An 8,096-nucleotide genomic window follows, 5' to 3' on the forward strand; every position below is an offset into this window, starting at 1 on the left:
AAATGAGCTCATTTGTCTTCAGAGACTAACCAGTGAGCTGGGAAAACGGGCATCATTTCATCAAATTACAACGGTATTTACACACCAATCCTCTCTTTCCAATAAGTACAGGTTGCCAAGTTACAAAAAACAACAACATTAATCCGTTAGAGTGCTACACTCAATTACTCCATTTTCTCCAAGGAGCAACGAACAGATTGTGGTCTTAACTGTGGTTTCACAACATCCATAATTAGAAAAACAATTATTCAATTCTGTGATAATCATGGCTGCAGTACTGGAACACACAAATCAAAGCGTTTGTGTAAAGCTGGAGTGCCAAACATAATCTCTGTTGCACTGTTTCCTTTCACCTTCAAAGTTCTTCTGGGGCTAATGAAGACAGCTTGTAAGGGCCACACACTCCCAGAGGTTTAGGCAGATATTTCACTTGTTTATGTTCACCATATGGCTGTGGCAACTTCCTCTAAAGGGACCAGGGAATGGGGTTAGTTGCACCTCACATCACTGGCACAAATCCAGGTATTTATGAAAGTAATATTTTCAGGTGAAATGGGGAAACCACATGAGTAATTTAGAGGTTGTAAAGGGGTTTATGCAGGACATTTCTCAATGACCTGATTATTGTTCATTATCTGATAATAATTTATCTCCAGTGTTAAAAATACGATACCATACTACCATAAGTGATTTTATATTATGCAATTATCTACCCATCCTCAGACTCTATTGCAGTTAATCCTCTCCAGGGTCACAAGGGGATGGAGCCTATCCCAGCATGCATTAGGGGAGAGACAGTGCACACCCTGAACATGTTGGCAGTCTGTGTGTGTGTGTGTGTATGTGTGTGTGAGAGTGCTTCCTGAGAACCTGAGAAAAGGAGCAACTGAATCCAAGGCAGAAAAGATGTATCTATGTACACCAATTTATTCCAAACTGGGCTTGGATTGCTTGTTCACATCAGTGCGAACAATATGAACACTTTTCAAACCTCCTGTGTGAGCAGATGACACAAGATGTAAGCAGCGAATGACAGGATACAAACTCATGTTTCGCCAATCAATAATTTACAATGGAGTGGTCCTGATCGACAAGGCAGCATCCCTATCCCAGGGGATTCCAAGGTTAATGGCCTACATGCATTAATGGTCTGTAAAGCTAAAGGTCGCTTGACAGGGTATGACAGATAAGAAGACATTATTGTTCTGTACTGAATGACAGAGCAGGAGTGTATCTACAGCATATGGTGAGGTCAACGAGAAAGATGGATTGCTCAGCTCCCCCAAAAAAAAGAAAAAGATTGTGACACTGACTTGATTATAACAAAATCAAAACGCACTGTTTGATGCAGGATTTGTTGCTTCCGCTATTTCCAGTCATAGGCAAATTAAAACACATTGCCATCATTATTACCTGCTTACACAATGTCGCAGTTGTGCAGAACATCACAAGCCAGACCTTCATATCCTGTTCTGAGCTGCTGCTTACATGTGATGTTTCGGGTGCTTTTTTTCATACCTATTCTAAGCTGTAACCTGTGTCTGACACCAATATGAACTGAGAGATGAAAGGATGTGTGAAGAGTAACAATAAAAAAGATGCCCTATTTCTCTGGCTTGTTTTGAACATATTTTGGTTTTGGTATGTTTCTTCCTGTTTGGACTGTCTGGCATCTCATCAATTATCAGTCTACCTATCAGTTTCACTTCCTTTCCTTTGTTGTGTTTTATTGTCCCTCATGATACGGAGAAGCCTCGCTGAGCCACAGCATCTTATGACAGATACTGGAAGAAAACAGAGCAGGAAATCAGATGGAAATTTGGTTGAATCACATTTGGAAACTATACTGGACCTAAGCAAATTACACGAGAAAAGACCCAAACAGTCCATTGTTTACATTTAGTAAACGTACAGTATTTTATTTTAGAAATAATGAAACAGGGTTGCAAAGTTTCAAACATAGACCCTGAAATGAAAATAAGAACATGCAGTATAGCCCCTTCGATGCTTTGGCCCATATTCCCAGTATACGGTCAAGTGAGCAAGGATAAGTTGTCCAATTTTAGTCTTACGAGCATTTCTCCTGTCAAAACGAATCTCCAATATAAGGTTTTGAGCTCTGTCTCCATAAATATGTGACTTATGAACCCCATTTTAGCCTTCCTGTACAGTATACACCACCAACTCACAAAAAATGACCACCATTTTATAAAAGTTCAGTAAAATAAGATCCACTGGGTCTCGATGGCTGAATAATTAATTCATTAATACATTTTAAGTTATTTATAATGAAAAAAAATGTCTTTCAACACGTGGAATCTCATGGTGAAGGTGTCTAGGACAATTGCAAGCTTTACTGTGTTTCTCTGCGTGTGTTTCTAGGGGGTTTAAACACCTTCACCTTGGTTTCTCCTTGAATCATTTTCCACAAGAAGATGTTTTAGAATTTACACGTGGCAGACGTTCAAACAGGCAAGTGCTGCCAGCGATTTCTTGATAATTACATAGAGAATGTTGTAAAACTTTTAATAACACAACAGCCGGGGTAATTAGAAAGAAATATTGGACTTGCATCCACAAAGAGCGAAAAGGATGGCTGCTCTGTGAGCCAGCCCAAGCCAACGGCAACAGCCCGCCACACAGAACCTTCTCCCTGAGAACCTGGGAGGGGAACTCTACCACAGGCTGCCAGTCAGCTGTCCCATGATGCTTGCAGAGGGCTCGTGGTCTTTTTAATTCCCAGCCAATCTCATGTCCATCATACCACTTTATCCCCTACTTGAGAGCTCTGCTCAGGTCCACACACTGTCACTTTCTGACATATACAGCAGCCTACACCTCTGCAATACCAGAAAGTATTGTCAGCTCCAGCCCGCCTCCCGTATTCCCCCAACCCCAACTGGCTCTCAATACGGACAACAAATTATATTTTCAAAGTGGAAGTAGGAGCAGACTGCCCCACAGCATCCCACTGTAGGTTTGACATTTCTGAGTAGCATGTGGAAGAAGCCGCAGCAAGGGCTCCGGGTTTAGTTCATGATAGATCACTGTGTGCTTATCAGGTGACCCAGGCAGTTTCTTGGGATTTCTCCACACGAGATGTCACATGTTGGTAATGAGCAGAGGTGGATTCAGACAACATGACATGCACAGCCTAGCAAAGGTAAAGAAGTCGCTCCTTCAATGGTGTGGTTCTCAGGAGATTTCCATGAATAAAGGATTAGCTACAAGCTAGAAGTCAAGCTCTGCTACTTCCAATTGCTTTACATATTCAATGCCGAGTTTTTGCATGATCAGAACAGCCAGCTTAAAGTCAAAGGGGATTGCCGGTATGACTCCTGCAAGAGTAGATTCATGCAAGTTTTTGAAATAAAAAAAGATTAGAAAAATAGCAAGTCATTAGAGTTACCAGGTGCTCCTTAGACAAAATATGTTGTGATGTATATATGATAGCCCTAACGCACAGGATATCGCTGCTATATTATTTTGAAATTTGAGTGATTTTTGCTTTAACTTTACCTTGTATCCTAAATGTGGACACTGGGCCTGTTTGCTTGAACACACTGGGTCATTCCCAGGCTATAATTAACATAGATACTTAGAACATGCCTTTGACTTTCTCCTTGTAAATCTGTGACACTGGCAATGTGTATTTGCACTGTTCAAAAGGCCTGTGTTGCCTATGCTGCCATGGTGGACATACTCAGACTAAGTCAGTTTCTTTTTGACACAGTGATTATGAGCTGAAATGAGAGGTTCCAGTGAGCACAGAGGAAAAGTCACATTGCGTCATATCTTATCTACCAACACTAATGCCAGGGATAAACTGCCTAATCCATCGTACATTTAATTGGCTCAGCCTAGGATCCTGCTGATATCACCTTTGCAGTGTGTATGTACACAACTTTGATTAAAGGTTCCATCTCTCTAAATAGCAACGTATTATACGACTGAAAGTCAAAAAGACAACAGTCTCTTGAAATATGTGCACTCGGGCTGCACCTAACGATTATTCTTTTAATGGTTAATCTACAGAATATTTCTTCGATTAGTCGATTAATCTACAGATGATTTTGTATTACACAATTAATTATTTCCCCCCAAATAAATATCTTAAATATATTTTCTTCAATCATATTCTCTTCAAAACAAACAAATGTAACAAAACAAAGTACACACCTATTCAATTCAGGTAAAAGTGATAGAGTGCAATCTGCATTCAACAACAAAAATACATGATATTCAAGTCACTTTAGGAATAAATAACTGTGCAACCTCAAGTTTGGCAGCCCAATATAAAATCAGCTTTCTGTATAATTAGTAATTTGAGTAACACAAGAAGAACTAAAACTTGCAATGTGAATCAAATTTCAATTAAAACACCCAGGCACGCACACACACACACACACACGCTCTCTCCCCCACCCTCCGCCCTTCCCAGGACTTACATTGCCGTCTTGCTGCCGCCTGGACAACGCGCTCCACGATGCTTTCGCTTCAGATGTTCGTGCAGAGGGGCTGTACTGCTGTGAAAAGTCATTTCTATTTTGCAGAGCTTTATATTAATCGGTGTTTATCCAAAGCACTCCCACACTCTTTCACTCTCTCTCTACGTGCGCGACTGTTTTCCGCCGCAACTTTTTTCGCGGTTGTTGTTTTGTACCTGGCGCAGCAGTCTTACGTCATTGCGACGCGTCGACCTTTTACGTTATTTACGATTTCAATACGGTAACATTTTTTTGTGTTGAATAAACGTGTTTAAAAATGTGTTGTGTTTGATCTATCCAACCTTCTGGCAAATAGAGTTCAGAATCGGGGTCTAACTTCTACAGAACCCTGTTTATTTGTTCAGTTTCACAGTATCAAGTGCTTTCTGACAGATTAAGAGCTCCAACTCCATTATGTTGGTTGCCTAGTTGTGCAAGGTTTGTCTAAATTGAATCTAAAGGTCATTCAATGCAACCACAGTTTGTTTTATTCAGTGTGTTCGGACCAAACCATAGCATTAATAGTATAGACTAGATAGTATATAATGTGGAAGTTTAATACCTTGTCTCTAAGCTATTTAAGCGATATGAGAAAATGAAGCCGTTTAGTAACCATTTCAAGCGGCTCTGATAGGACACTGACACAGGCACTTAGTGGAAGGATATTTCCATATTTTAGGTCAGCAGCGTTCCCTGAAGTGTGAAGATTGTTAACTGCTTTTAAATGGGGCAATATAATACAGATTTCTGCATTCTGATTTTCATTTTCGGGTATATTTTGAAACTTTTGGAGTGCTTAACTGTGCAAAAAACACATTGATTCTGTCCCACTGCCCATTACAGACCTGCTGTGCAAACCTTTACAACTAGTATAAATAAGCCACCTTAAATCTTATTTTTCAACTAAATATGTCTCATATACCTGGACAATTTTGTCCTGTGGGAATAATGGGAAAACAAGCTGCAAGTGTGACATATATCTATTGACATACATTAAAGTTGTTTTGTCAGAATATCTCATACTTAGTGGGTGTTTCTAACTTGTGTTACATGATTATGTGAGCATGTTATGGAAGAAATAGGAGTAAACAGTAGAGGCTTAGAATGCAGTACAGGCCCATAGGTGGTGTCTCACTGGATGCGTTTCTACAGGCATGAAACACAAGACTTGCAAGATTGTGTTCCTCACATCCTGCCTACAAGAGAACATTACAGCATAAAAATTACAATTATATTGTCCAGTCCATATATTGCCACTTTCCAGGAAGCGCATTATACTGTATGAATCTCAGACAAAAAGCTCAAACCTTTGAGATCTTGTCATTCATGAGAATTTAGTTTTGCGTTTGCACATTTTGCATCCACATATCTGGAGGAGAAAGTCATCTTCCTCACCGTCACTTTAGTCAGGTAGGTTATAGGTGATCCGCAAAACAAAAGTAGAGATTTATAAAGGTAGAGATTCAAGGCTTCGTTCATGAGAGCATTATAGCGTTGTGTACATACGCTTTATATGCTCTTTCTGTCCATTTGTAGGATATGGAGCCTAACTGCGAGCCATAACCATATCATGTTTACTTCTTCTCTGCACAATGCACAAAACAAAGCACAAGAACTTCTTCAGAAATATAAACAAACCACTACACCATTAGTTAAAGGGTTTCAATGTGAAATTTTATTCAGTCTTCTCGCCATCTCACAGAGATATTTAGTATATCAATACAACAGTATTACAGTACGAAAGGAACAAATTGATGAATTATTTACACAAAGCACATTGATCATAAATGAAAAGAAATTACTTTATATGAGTTCAAAAATACTTTTTCTTAGACATTGTCACAGTCAAAACCATCAGCCATAAAACCATTACGATGGATGAACAGGGATTTAAGATTTGGGTAATGATGTAGAGGACACACACACACACACACACACACACACACCCACCCACCCACCCACCCACCCACCCACCCACTCACTAAGGCACGCACGCACGCAGGCACGCACACACGCAAACACACGCACACGTCTAAATGAAACTCTAGAAGTACAATGAATATAAAAATCACTGCATGAATAATTCATGAAAGCACACAAGCAGCAGGGACAAACAATTCTTGGATGTCATTTCATTTCAACACACTTTTCAAAGTATCTTCTCCTCTATGTCTATAGCATGAAATATTAATAATTCACACACTTTCTTTACGTGCCTTTTGATGTGTCAAACACTCACAATCCTTGTAACTTTGATTTTAAAATGTATTATCTGTCCAGATAAAAATGTAACCAGATTTGGTTGTATTATGGAAACTGCTCAATCATTTCAGGCAAATGTTTCTTTGATTACCTCATAATTGATCAGTTTGTTGCACTTTCACCCTTCAGTATTCTCTATTAAGCTGACCATGTTGGAATCAAGAAAGAGTGTTTAAATAGCTTTTGGTCATTTACCTATAATTTTATTCTAAGCGTAATTTGTTTGTCCTCTGCTGTCATTTTGCCATTTAGCTTTTTTTTTGCACATCAAACATAAAATATAAGTTTATAAATAAAGACAAATTCTACATTCTGCCTGCACTTACCCCAACAATGCAATATACGGTTGTGTTATGTGGGTGTGACAGGTTGTGTGCTGACTGAAGAAGACATTTCATAATGCAATGAAACTTCTGGAGATTTATTCCAGATAGATTTTGCATTTGCACTGTATATACATCCCATTTAAAGCTGCACAATCAAGTGTTCCATAACAAATGTTTAAATAGCAGCAATAGATGAACTATTCCCTTGCAAAAGATCAACAAAGAAAACAGAATCTAAGCTGAGTGTGTGGATGATTAGTAGCTGGTCGATGAAACACTGGCTGCCACGCCCACCTCAGTAAGAGTCCATATGTTGTATAAGCTCACATACCTATTAATGGCTGAAGGTTTCAAGAATAGATTTGTTTAATGGCACTGATGTGGTTCCTTTCACCTTTGTAACAAAAATGCTGATATTTAAGACTTGTTTTATTTTTTTTTACACTATTGAAAGCGAAATCGGAAGTTGTTCTTAAGGTGATGCTGACCGGGGACGATTTACATTTCATCCCCTTCATTGCCCAATGATGGATCGAGTATTCAATACTCCAGGTCGAGTTCACAAATGAGCATAAAAGCAACACCTTGTGTGTAAGCATATGAGAATATAGTCCAGGCTCTACAGATTCAACATACAGCGGTCAATGTACAACTTGTGCATTCCTGTATGTCCTACCACCAACTATGGAATATTAACTACAAACAACAGATTAACATATGACCAAAGCTAAATGCTAAATAAAAAAACGTTAATTAATTAATGAGAAAAACAATATTAAGGATAAAAATCAAACTTTACCCGTAAATAAGGATCACGTTTTAAATTTTCTGGTCTAAACACAACAGACCAGAATCACTTAATTGAGAACTAAAAACAACTGCACAGAGACAATTTCCAGGAGGGGGTCCTGTACCAAGGAAACGATCAGCTTGTGGTGTAAACATGAACTATTGGTCTGAAAAACAGCCTTAATGTCTGAATGGTCCCATTACCCACTTTTCAGCTGCAAACACTCCTCTA

The sequence above is a fragment of the Genypterus blacodes genome, unplaced genomic scaffold (assembly GCF_046128005.1).
Source record: "Genypterus blacodes isolate CSIRO-AG114 ecotype Tasmania unplaced genomic scaffold, CSIRO-AGI_Gbla_v1 ptg000017l_1, whole genome shotgun sequence".
NCBI lineage: Eukaryota > Metazoa > Chordata > Actinopteri > Ophidiiformes > Ophidiidae > Genypterus > Genypterus blacodes.